At 39.3% G+C, this 13204-nt stretch overlaps 1 protein-coding gene across 11 annotated transcripts in view; it reads right to left on the bottom strand.

The window, feature by feature from the left end:
• LOC148149990 (uncharacterized) overlaps positions 1 to 13204 on the bottom strand; it is a 43766-nt gene that overhangs the window by 20334 nt on the left and 10228 nt on the right. For 5 of the 11 annotated variants that reach the window (XR_015757250.1, XR_015757247.1, XR_015757249.1 and 2 more), the window contains one exon: positions 772 to 831. The exons of the other annotated variants lie outside the window; for them this stretch is intronic. The gene's annotated coding sequence lies outside the window, so the exon portion shown is untranslated. The remainder of the gene's footprint in view (positions 1 to 771; positions 832 to 13204) is intronic. 11 annotated transcript variants of the gene reach the window in all.

Raw genomic sequence — 13204 nt, 5'->3', positions numbered from 1 at the left:
CTATAATTTCCTTCTTTTCCCCCACAGCAGCCTGGGATACAACCCTGTTTTATTCCTAAGCTCTACCCACAACGTTTCATTTGAAGGCACCTCCAAGTATCGTCCCTCCTATGGCAGTTACTGACTCATTAATTAATAATGCAACACCATCTCCTCTTTTACACTCTTCCATGAAGATTCTATATCCCAGACTGTTGAGTTGCCAGTCCAGCCCCTCCCTCAACCATGTCTCTGTGATGGCAACAATATCACAATTCTACATATCAATCTTCACCCTCATCTATTTTACATATAAAATTTCCAGAATTAAAGAGCAACCAGCCTCGACTTACTCCCTTGAATCTCTTCAGAAGCTGGACTGTCTTGGTTCCCTTACTATATTATGCTGTGTCACCTCTTTCTGAATTAGTTTAAACTTCTCTCTACACTAATTAATGACCAGAACAATTTCATGGCAAGATACAGCACTACCTTTGGTGCAGTAAATAATGAGGGTGCGACAGTTACAACACAATGACAGGTGATTGTCTCCGAAATGATCTTGCCTATCTCTTGAACAAGTATGCACCAAGGGACATTTTAACATCAAATGAAACAGGACTGTTTCATCATCCTTCGAAAGACTGATTTTTGATGTTAAAGGTGAAATATGTAACGTGGAAACCACATGACTGTTACGGTCTACACTTCTAATAAGAGGGAAGTCGTGGCAGCCATGTTGCTTTCCAAATGTCAATCACTGCCTACACAATATGTGGCTAACAAACCCACCTGGAGCACCTCCAATATTTTTGAAGCATTCAACTTTTCAGAAAAGTGGATTAAGTGTATCTGCAAGAGAAAGATTATCAAAGTTACAGACAGCTTCCCTGCATATTCAAACATTGTTGGCCTTGATTATGTGCTATTAATATTAGTTTTGGAGAAGTTTTTAACAATTACACTGCATTCATTTACTGCTGAATGCAGAGAATGGGATGTAGATATGGAGACATTTAAAGTTGAAAGTGCAGAGGGAGTAAGTAGACTGTTGAAATCAATGGTATTCTAGATTTTGTGGCAGCATTGACCAAACCAGCTTTGTGAAGGTCTGTCAGTTCCATGGATGGCAGCTTTGGTCAAACCATCAGCAGCAACAAACAACATTGCAAAATCGAGTTACTTGAGAATGAGTTATAATGTTACATGATGAGAGGAGTAGCTCTTACCTGGCCTCATTTGCACACTGTGGGTTCCAGACACCACGAACTCCAAACTGGAGTTTGGACTGGAGCTGCACATGCATGACCCATGAAATGTTCTCAGGAAAATGAGAAATGCTGGGTTTGAGGATGGGACTAAGAATATTGAATGTCTGCTGCCATTTTGTCACAATGGAGAGAATCTCTGTCATGGCAGAGGTAGACTCTTTGGTACCTCATTCTTGATCTGCCGTTCACCAGGATCATGGCTGAACTTGTGTTTAAACTCTACTTTCCTGCTTGTATCCTTTGATTCTCTGGATGACTGAACACTTGCCTATCCCAGCCTTGGATATGATCAATTTTGGAGGAGCTGCAACCATCTGGGGTAACAAATTCCAAAGAATCCTAACTGGTTGACCATAAAATATAAGAGCAGAATTAGGTCATTGGATCCTGGCTAATAGGTTTCTCAACCCCATTCTCCTGCCTTCTCCCAGTAACCCTCAATCCTTCCCCAATGAAGAACCGATCTCTGTCTTAATACACTCAATGACTTGGCCTCCACAGTCCTCTGCAGCAATGAGTTCCACAGATTAACCACTCTGTAGCTGAAGAAATTCCTCATCACAGTTCTAAAGTGTTATCCCTTCAGTCTGAGGCTGTGCCTTTGGGTCCTAGTCTCTGCTACTAGTGGAAACATCTTCTCCACATCCACACTATCCAGGCCTCTCAGATAAACCTCTAGGTTTAAATCAGATCCCAACCCCTCCCCTCCCCCCAACTTTCACTCATATTTCATCATCTCCCTACTTTATTGATTTTTTTTTGCTTTACTCTGCTGGTTTTTAAAGGCTTCCTAACCATCTGGCTTCACACTAATCTTAACCACATAGTTAAAAATCACAACACCAGGTTATAGTCCAACAGGTTTAATTGGAAGCACACTAGCTTTCGGAGCGACGCTCCTTCATCAGGTGACAATCACCTGATGAAGGAGCGTCGCTCCGAAAGCTAGTGTGCTTCCAATTAAACCTGTTGGACTATAACCTGGTGTTGTGATTTTTAACTTTGTACACCCCAGTCCAACACCAGCATCTCCGAATCTTAACCACAGTTTGCTTTTCTTTTTGCTTTTATGCTGCCTTTGACTTCCCTCGTCAGCCACAGTTGCCTTGTTCTCCCCTTAGTATGTTTCTTTTTGCTTCGGACAAATTTCTGCTGTGCATCCCAAACCACCCTCAGAAACCTCTACCATTATTGATCCACTGTCTTCCCTTCCAATCAACTCTGGCCAGCTCCTCCTTCATGTATTTGTAGTTACCTTTACTCAATTATAATAATGTTACATCCGATTCCAGCTTATCCCCTAAAATTGCTGGGTGAATTCTATCATTTGATGGTCACTGACCCAGGGATTTCTTTACCTTAAGCTCCCTAATCAAGTATGCCTCATTACACATCACCAAATCCAGCACTGGGATCACAAGCAGTTCTTAAATTCTAAACCTAGGATGTGATAGGTGCATGGGGTCTTATGACAGAAAGGGGAGACAGCACTGCTCACATCCCAATAAAAGGAATTTTAAAACTTGCCATACTCTAGCTTAGACTAGTGTACATTGATGTTGTTGTGCTGAGATGTTTGTAATGCACAGTGAGAACCAAAACATTGATGGTGAAAATAACACAGAGGAAAGAAGTGCAACCTGTCACAGCTTGCTGCCATGGATAACAAGATATGAATTTGCCTATTTGATTCCCAACAAGGAATATTGATAATTTAATTCATACCATTAGGAACAAACAAACAAACAGAAGGCAAGCATGTTCACACTGGTGCAGAAGAATCTGGAGATAGATATGTTGCAGGTATGTTGATTACAGTGAACAGCTTGCAGTAAAAACTGGCACAGTTCAAACAGTAGACCACCTGTGATTTTGTTTGAGAAGATTTGTAGCTCAGGTTGAAGTTCAGGTTGTAAGTTTGCTCAATGAGCTGCAAGGTTTGTTCTCAGACGTTTCATCACCCTGCTAGGTAACATCATCAGTGAACCTCTGTTGAAGCACTGATATTCTGTCCTGCTTTCTATTTATGTGTCTTGATCTATTAAGGTAGATGATATCATTTCCAGTTCTTTTTCTCAGAGGTTGGTAAATGCCAAATCAATGTGTTTATTGATGGAGTTCTGGTTTGAATGCCAGGCCTCTAGGAATTCCAGTGTGTCTCTGTTTAGGCTGTCCTAGGTTGGGATGTGTGGTCCCAGTCGAAGTGATGTCCTTCTTCATCTTAGTGTAAGGATACTAGTGATAGCTAGTCATGTCTTTTGATGACTAGTTGGTGCTCGTGTATCCTGGTGGCTCATTTCTAGCCTGTCTGTCCAATGTAATGTTTGTTGCAGTCCTTGCAGGGTATTTTGTATGTGACATTTGTTTTTCTGGTCATTGGTACAGGGACCTTTAGGTTTATCAGTAGCTGTTTCACTGTGTTGGTAGGTTTGTGGGCTACCATGATGCCAAGGGGTCGGAGTAGTCTGATAGTCATCTCTGAGAGGTCTTGATATATGTTAGTGTGGCTTGAGTCTCTGGGTGTGTTGTGTCTTCTTGTTTGGGTTTGTTGTTTAAGCATTGGTGGACTATAGGCCAACTGTCACTTTCAGACTAGAAAACGGTCTCTGGAAATTAACCTTAAAACATTGAATACCAACACAATCCAGTGTGATTCATTTCACATACTTTAGTGTTAGACACCAAAATTTGAAACACAAAGGGCAAATTAGCTGGGTCCCAAATCCCCAATCCAGAACCCACTTAGGAAACACAGAAACAGGAGTATGCCATTCAGCTCCACGAGCCTGTTTCACCAATGAGATAATTGCTGATGTGGCCGAAATCCACATACCTACCTTCAGCCCATTTCGCTTAACACCTTTGCCTAACTAAAACCTATCTCAGATTTAAAATTAATAATTGATTCTGCATCGACTGCTGTTGGTGGAAGGGAATTCCAAATCTTTACCATCCTTTAAAGAAGTGTTTCATAACATCGCTTCTGAATGGTTTAGCCCTAATTCACAGACTTTACCCTCAATTTCTCGAATCCCCAACCAGCAGGAAAGGTCTATTTTTATTTACCCTTTCTTCCCTCTTAATATCTTGAAGACTTTGATTAGATCATCCCTTCACCATCCAAATTCTAGAAAATTGGGCAACCTAAGCAGAAATGTGACATAGATATAAAAAACCTGGTGAATTTCTATTGAATTGAATATTTTAATAGAACTTGATTAACTTAAGAGGTTGACAGCATGGAAACAGTCCCTGCAACCCACCTTGCCTTCCAGTTATCACAATTTAAACTAGTCCCATTTGCTTGCATTTGGTCCACATCGCACCATACCTTTCCCATCCACTTACCTGCCTAAATGTTTCTTAAATGACAAAGTTGTACTCACTTCCACCACTACCTATGGTAGCCTGTTCCAGACACTCATCACCCTCTATGAAAAAAACTGCCTCCTCTGGACGCTTTGGTATCTCTCCCCTCTCACCTTAAACTTTTGCTCTTTAGTTTTAGACTCCCCTACCATGAGAAAAGCTATCTACTTTATCTCATGATTTTATACACCTTTCTGTAAGGTCACTCCTCAGTCTCAAACACACCAAGGTAAAAAGTCCCAGCTTATTCAACCTCTCCTTATAACTCAAACCTTCCAGTCCAGGTAGCTTCCTAGTAAATCTTTTCTGCACTCTTTCTAGTTTAATAATATCCTTTCTATAGTAGAGTGACTAGAACTGCACATAGTACTCCAAATGTGGCTTCACCAATGTCTTGTACAGCTGCAACACGAAGTCCCAACTTCTGTACTCAATGCTGTGGTTGATGGAAGCTTGCATGCTGAAATTCTTCATCAATATAATGTCTCACTTTACAGTTTCATCCTTTTACACAATGTATAACAATTACTGCTTTGTTTGTTTTGCTGGTTATATAGCGTGGCAGAGGGATCAAACACCTGTTTGCGCTTGTTTAGCATGCAAATATTTAAATGTGTTTAATTACTATGTATATTAGCCTGTGAATGGATGAACATATATTTACTCCAAATATTAATTCTGGAAAAGGTATTTCAATGAAATGCTCTCTTCACTGCTAAAATAAATTGGTTTTGGACATTACACTGAAGATCTGTACAATGTTAAAGTCGGTCATTGAATTTTAGTTTAAAAAATGAACATAAATTCAAAAAAGAGAGAGAATGTCATGCAATTACAAAGGATGTGGAAAACAAATTCTTTCATACTCTACCTCTGATAAAAGAAAATATAAATTCCTTGTGGATGTGCAAGCCCAAAACTTAAAGGTATTGTAGCTTTGCCACAAATGAAAAAGTTAATATTGTTACACTATATATTTATCTAAAATTACTGGTTTTTTTTTTAAAACAAGTTCAAAGAATGCAAGTGTGTTTCTATTTCAAAGAAGACAGTGTGCCTGTATTCCAGGAAATCTAGCTTAATTCAGTTAGGTCCTCTTTGCAGATCAACAGTTTGGAACCCTTTAACCTGAGCCTTCAATAGATCTCTCGTGTGTTCAAATTGGTTAACTGAAAATAGTCAAGCACTGGATTGAAGTCATGAAGTGTAATTTTGTTATTTGATAGCATAATTAAGATTAATTTGCTCTGTTTCTTCAAAGGATAAGAAGAGTGGAAAGCAGAAGGATATATCTGCAATTTTTCTGAATCCTGAAGACAGTTAATTTTACAGAGCTCAAGAAATATTTTGGTCAAATATTTACAATGAAATTGCCATGAAATGTAGCTTGAGACAATATCCTGTTTTCCATTCTTCACAAACTTGAATTCATCCAAAGGTTTGGCCTGAAGACTCAGGATAATTCCTGATTCCTTGAACTCTACATTAAAAAAATGTGCCCTATAAGTTCAGATTTTAATTTCTGTGGAGGGAATTGATAAAAGTGGAAATTGTGACCACCATTCCAGAAAAGAGTTCAAAGGCGGGGGTTGCCTGGTGCGGAGATGGGCTGTGCGAAGCTAGCCTCTGTCCTACAGCACTTTGTTGAAGTTGTAAGAAGAATTAAACAAAATCAGCCTTCTAGTCCTCACCCCTCACACTCTATCCATACTATCATATTCCTCCCATGCACTTCTGCTTTGCCCTTCATATCCTCCATGTCAAAACATGCCCCTCTATTCATTTTCATGGCCTTTTTACAGTGTCTATTACTGCCAACACTTGCTCCCCCTTCATTACCATGTCAACTTGGCCAGTATCCACCATGAACAGATCTCAGGACCCATGCTGACATTAAATAAAGTTCTTAATTGCCTATTAATACACTGTCATGAAGATGGGTTATATCAAATTTGAGTTTTCATTTCATCGGTTGAATTGATAGTTTAGTTAATCTTCTTTCCATCATAAGGTCAGAAGTGGGATGTTTACTGTTGATTGCTTGTGATCAGCATCATCCATGACTCCTTAGATAATGAAGCAGGTCATGTCTGAATACAGGAAGATCTGGACAATATCAGAACGTGGGGTGACAAGAAACAATTGCCAGGCAATGAGCAACTCCAGTGAGAGAGAATCAGTTTCAGAATCGGTATTAACATTTCTGGATTCCCCCATTATCAACAGCTGGGATGGTTAATATTTAATAGAAACTCTACTGGACTAGTCATGTAACGACTGTGACTACATAGCAGGAGTCTAGGAATTCTACAGCATGTAACTCACCTCCTGATTTCCACATTTACAAGGCACAAGTGAAAAGGAGCTGGATGAATGCAGCTCCAACAAAACGCAAGAAGCTCAATGAGATAATCATGCACAAAATGTGGAAGACTGGGTCAAATTTCCTTATTTTTTGATTTCTTATATTGTTAATTGACTATTGCCAGCATATTATCACTTGTATTCTAAAAGGATATTTGTGTGTGTGCAGAATGTTTTCCCCTCCTGTCCTTGAGCATCCGAAAAGTCTCTTTATCCTTACTAATTATTGCCCAAATTTCTCCTTTTTCTGCATGCTGTCACTTTATAAAGTATTCAGAAATACTCTTTTACACCAGGAGGACTATGTTTTGAAAGTAATATGATCAACTATAATTATAAATTACATCACCAGCTTTGGAACAATTCAAGGAAGTTGTACTTCATGGGAAACCACATTGCATTATGTAAATCAGGAAGATGGGATTGTTGACAGATAACAGATATTAGTGTCCCTATCCCTGGGTTCAAGTCACCTCCCAACTGCATTAGCTCTCACTTTTTAGGGTTGAATTTCATTTGCCACTGCTCTACCTATCTAACCAGTCCATTGATGTCATCCAGCTATTCTCCTCACAATTTGTCACCTTGCCAATTTTCATATCATCCATGATCTTCTTGATTATACTCCCTACATTTAAGTCAAAATCATTAAAGGACACATAAATAGCAAAAGCCCCTGCACCAAGCTCTGCAGAACTCCACTGGAATTAGGGTTCTTGCCACAGAAATGTCCTTCTCCTTGAGCTCTCAGCTAACTTTGTATCCAGTGTACCACTTTACTTTGGATCCCATGGATTCTTACTTTTTTGATCAGTCTGATAAACTATCAAAAGCTTTGCCAAAGTCCATGTAAAACCTATGTAAATGTGTTACCCTAATCAATAGCCCTGGTTATCTCCTTAAAAAAAATTGAACAAATAGGCTAGATACAATCTTACTATAACAAATTCATGCTATCCCCGATTAATCAGTATCTCTCCAAGTGCAGGTTAATCAGTGTCTCTCCAAGTCCTGTTCCTCAGAATTCTTTGAGAAGTTCCCCAAAAAGGAGGTTGGAGTGACTGTCTTATAATTTCCTGGAATATCCTTTTAACAGTGAGATAATGTTAGCAGTGCTGTGGCACATCACTTGTAGCATAAGATTAGAAATTACTGTCAGACCCTTGATATTGCCTCCCTCAACAGCCTGAGATACCTCAGGTTTATCCACTTATCTCATCCCCTCCCTAATAAATTCCTTACTATTATTACCATCACACTTCTCCCAACCCACTGAGCAGCTGGACCACCGCAGTGCCATTGTGTTTGCGCTGGTTGGCCTCCTCAAGGAAGTGTAACTCTCATCACTTTCCATGGCTAAAAGATGGTTTGCAAGTACGATGCACTCAGGGGAATCTCTCACTACCTAACTTGCCCCCTTTTTCTATGCAGCAGTCATCAATTCCTTCTCTGCCTGCACTTCCTTAAGCTGTTAGTTGATCATGAAAGATGCTATCTATGAATCACTCAAGTCTCGTGAATGGACCATAGTGCTCCCAGCAGGCACTGAAATTCCAAAACCCCCAAGTCTGAGTTGCTCCAGCAAGTTGTGTCTGTACACTTAGCCATCCAGACAACCTGGAAAGTCAAGGCCTTTCCCACATCGTGCAGGATGTGCATATCATGGGCCTGAGGTCCCCTGACATGGTTTAACTGAACAGAATGTAGACACCCTGCTTTTCTTTTACCCTTACTTCAATTTTTTTTTAAGTAAATACCTTTCTTGTGTATGTCAGACAAATAACCCCTTGATTGTGTCAAACAAATTAGTTTTGAAGCTCTAAAATCTTAATTATCAGTGTAAAGTTTTTACACTGTAGTTTCAATCTTAACTTAAATCAATCACAAAAGTCAACAGAAATACTCACCAATTACCTACTTGCTCCAACGTTGTTCCCTTCCCAATGTGGTTGCTTTCCTGCACTCACTCCTTTTAATCTCACTGCCTTCACTCCCAAGTCCCAGATAGCTCCACTTCCCAGTCTGCTTCAAGTGCCTTCCCCACATTCATTCATTCTTCCTTTTTAGCCTTGCTTACTGCACTCCCAAGTCCCAAACAGCTCCACCGCCATTCTGTTTGCTTCTGGCATCTCGCTGCTGTCAGTCCTCCTTTCAAACCTTGTACAGCCGCTCCCATGTTCTAAACAGGCCACTACTGGTCTGACTGCTTCTAGATCTTCACCTCAACAGATCCTCTCTTTTTGAATGGATCATTTAGAAATTGCAGGATCCAGATCTAGATGCATACCTCTATGAAACATTAACTAGTACTTCCTTGGGCCACACCCCGTGTACTAGGATTTGTTGAAAACCAACCATTCGTTCCTGAAATATATTGTTTAAAGACAAATGAACTAACCAGTAGAGAAATATCACACGATCATAAATTGGAATACTTTTAGCCTAAAAAAAAACTACTTATGGTTATTATTAAATATTTCAAAGGAAATTCTCTGTTTCATTGCAACTATGCTTTAACTATTTTCTATCAACACTCTGCATATAACTACACACCTCTTTTGTCAACATTTCTTACGACTGTCATCCTGCAGCAGAAGAATGCCAGACACACCCTCTGGCCATTTCTGCTCTGCAAACTGTACTTCTGTTAACATACAGCTGGTGTTCTAGTGTAAAATACAAGAGGTCGTTAACAAAAGAAAGGTTAGGTGCAGCTCATTAAGAGTGCGTAAAGACACTTGTATGTACAACTTTGTTACGGAAATAAATTAAGAAATTCAGCAAAATCTAGATATTGTAATAGCATTTTAATATTTTCTCTAACTACAAGTTTGATTTGTCACTTCTAAATGTTTGTTAAATAATGTTAATATATTAATGTTCAACCAATTATGAGGCTGTGTGTTGACTTATCCTATTGCGTTTTTAGTACACCTGGAATACCAGGATAATAGTTTTAACCGAGTTCATCTAGATACAATTATAGTTTTCATATTATCAATTCAGTCAATTTCTGTGCTTCACATAGATATGCTGCATCAATTGTTTGTTCAATAAATGAAAAGAATGTAAACATTTCAAAAAGATTTAGGATTTCCCTCAATCCCAGTTAAGACTGATGGCTTTTCACGTTTTGTTGTGCTTAAAGATCACAGTGATAAATGTCTCCACCGCTGATATCTTTCATTTGTGATAGCTTGCAATAACAGTGCAATTCTTTCAACAGAAGAAATTGTGCTTTTAATATTGGAAGCTATGCTTCTGAATTCTTATTACCTTCCAATATATATGAAACTTTTTTCATCTGAAGGAATACATTTAGCCATTGTTGTGCTAATTGTTGTTTCCGATAAAGGGCTGATGCCCGAAATTTTGATTCTCCTGCTCCGCGAATGCTGCCTGAGCTGCTGTGCTTTCCTAGCAATGCACTCTACTTTGATCTCCAGAATCTGCAATCCTAATTTTCTCATTTTTGTTTACTCTGTATGGTCAGCAAGTTTTCTTTGCAAACCAGATTCTACCAAGACTTACTGTTTACAAGAAGTATAACTTCATAATCAGGTCAAAGAAAATCTTAAAGCTTTTTGAAAATTGATTTTTTTTAAAAAATGGACAGAACAGGACAGACTGAAAAACTAATTCTTCTTCCCTTGATCATAATCATGGTAGTTTAATTTTTATTAGGCTGAAGTGTGTTAAAAAAATATCCATTTGCATGTAGTCAGTTTTTACAAAGTAACCAGCCACCTTACACAGATAATTTAAAAAAGGAACATTATTCATTACTAGGTTATAATTTCATGTGATTGTACTCAGTGAGAATGGGGAGGTTTTCTGGAGTTTAAGATGAATCCAGAGAGTGAAAACAAGATGCTTTACAGATTTTTTGAAATAAGAGATGCACAACATGCAGTGTAGGTATAATTAATTCTTGCTGCCCAAAGATAGTTTTTCCTTACCAGGCAAATATGGAATATTTTGGAACAAGTTCTGAGGAGGCTTTAATGTTTAAGCTCTAACGCTTGGTAAGATGTGATAGCCAATTTCCTACAATGACACTTCTGTTGTTATTTCTGCCACTGCCACAAAGCAAGCAAACATTTACAATAAAAGACTTTCAAAAAAAATAAAGTTTTGGCAGTGTGATGGCTTGCCATTGAAACACAATGGAATGCCATTGATAGTTTGTTCATATTAAACTCTTGTGGTTAAAAGCATTGACATACAACACAGGCAGATCAAGGTCCTTAGGAGATCCTTGTGCATTATCAGTTTCATTAGCTCTCCTCTGCTACGTGGCAGATTTGGAGTCAGAGTTTGTTGTCATTGTTGCTTTAGGACAAGTCTGGAGAAGGGCAAATGTGATGTTCCACAAACATGTTACCTAGTCATGTCCATAGTAATCTACTTTTAAAGCTTGCACAACTTGCAGTTCCAAATGTCAGTGACCAGTGGAGTGCCACAAGGATGGGGCCTCTACTTTTTGTCATTTACATAAATGATTTGGATGCGAGCATAAGAGGTACAGTTAGTAAGTTTGCAGATGACACCAAAATTGGAGATGTAGTGGACAGCGAAGAGGGTTACCTCAGATTACAACAGGATCTGGACCAGATGGGCCAATGGGCTGAGGTGCTGTATTTTGGGGAAAGCAAATCTTCGTAGGACTTATACACTTAATGGTAAGGTCCTAGGAAGTGTTGCTGAACAAAGAGACCTTGGAGTGCAGGTTCATAGCTCCTTGAAAGTGGAGTCGCAGGTAGATAGGATAGTGAAGGCGGCGTTTGGTATGCTTTCCTTTATTGGTCAGAGTATTGAGTACAGGGGTTGAGAGGTCATGTTGCAGCTGTAGAGGACATTGGTTAGGCCACTGTTGGAATATTGCATGCAATTCTGGTCTCCTTCCTATCGGAAAGATGTTGTGAAACTTGAAAGGGTTCAGAAAAGATTTACAAGGATGTTGCCAGGGTTGGAGGATTTGAGCTATAGGGAGAGGCTGAACAGGCTGGGGCTGTTTTCCCTGGAGAGTTGGAGGCCGAGGGGTGACCTTATAGAGGTTTACAAAATTACGAATGGAATGGATAGGATAAATAGACAAAGTCTTTTCTCTGGGGTCGGGGAGTCCAGAACTAGAGGGCATAGGTCTAGGGTGAAAGGGGAAAGATATATAAAAAAAAAAAGACCCAAAGGGCAACTTTTTCACACAGAGGGTGGTGTGTATGGAATGAGCTGCCAGAGGATGTAGTGGAGGCTGGGACAATTGCAACATTTAAGAGGCATTTGGATGGATATATGAATAGGAAGGGTTTGGAGGGATATGGGCCAGGTGCTGGCAGGTGGGACTAGATTGGGTTGGGATATTGGTCGGCGTGGACAGGTTGGACTGAAGGGTCTGTTTCCATGCTGTACATCTCTATGACTCTATGATCTGTGGAAGCCACCTCAAATGATTTAAGGATGCTCTTTTGAAAACTCAAATGGCCTCATGTTCACTCATCATGACCACTATATCTCAATGCTACTTACAAAATACACCCTAATAAGGACAGCAGAATTTGTCAGCATCAGGCCAGAATTTATCATTTAAAGAGTAATTTGATTTGCAAATAACCCAAAGAGTGTATAGGTAGCTTTTCTATAATGCGTGCTTAGTCAGCACGAATTGGTTTTAATGCAATTGATGAATTGTGGACGTTGCTTGGGTGAAGCCAATATTCTGCTCAACGGGAATACTGGGATTTCCATAGTGCAATCTTCTAACAATGTGATTTCTAGAAGAGTTTCCCATAGTGCAATTTTGTAAGGCGCAAGGTTGCAGAGGAACACAACTGTTGTTATAGTAGAAAGACATAAATAGAAAAGCTAGTAAAACTATTGTTGAAGGAGATTGCTTGTTTGTAATCACTTTGACACTGCCACATCTATATTTTCTTGACTTAATACTGACTCAACATTATTAGCTCCCTTTCTTCACTCTTCAAAAAAGCCTTGATCACCCAGCTACTTCTCACAAAAGCTTCGAGTCTTCCATTACTGAGACTACTGATCCTTTTTTTTTTTACAATTTTCTTTTTAAAAAAGAAAAAGCCATTTCAACAGGTATGGCAGCTCATTCCATACACATACCACCCTGTGTGTGAAAAAGTTGCCCTTTGGGTCTTTTTTTTTTAAATATATCTTTCCCCTTTCACCCTAGACCTATGCCCTCTAGTTCTGGACTC

The sequence above is a fragment of the Chiloscyllium plagiosum genome, unplaced genomic scaffold (genome assembly GCF_037043375.1).
Source record: "Chiloscyllium plagiosum isolate Xiang-an unplaced genomic scaffold, Cpla_swu_hap1 HiC_scaffold_5, whole genome shotgun sequence".
In the NCBI taxonomy this organism is placed as follows: Eukaryota; Metazoa; Chordata; class Chondrichthyes; order Orectolobiformes; family Hemiscylliidae; genus Chiloscyllium; species Chiloscyllium plagiosum.
Note: the sequence above shows the minus strand (reverse complement) of the source record. Positions and strands in the feature narration are given on the sequence as shown.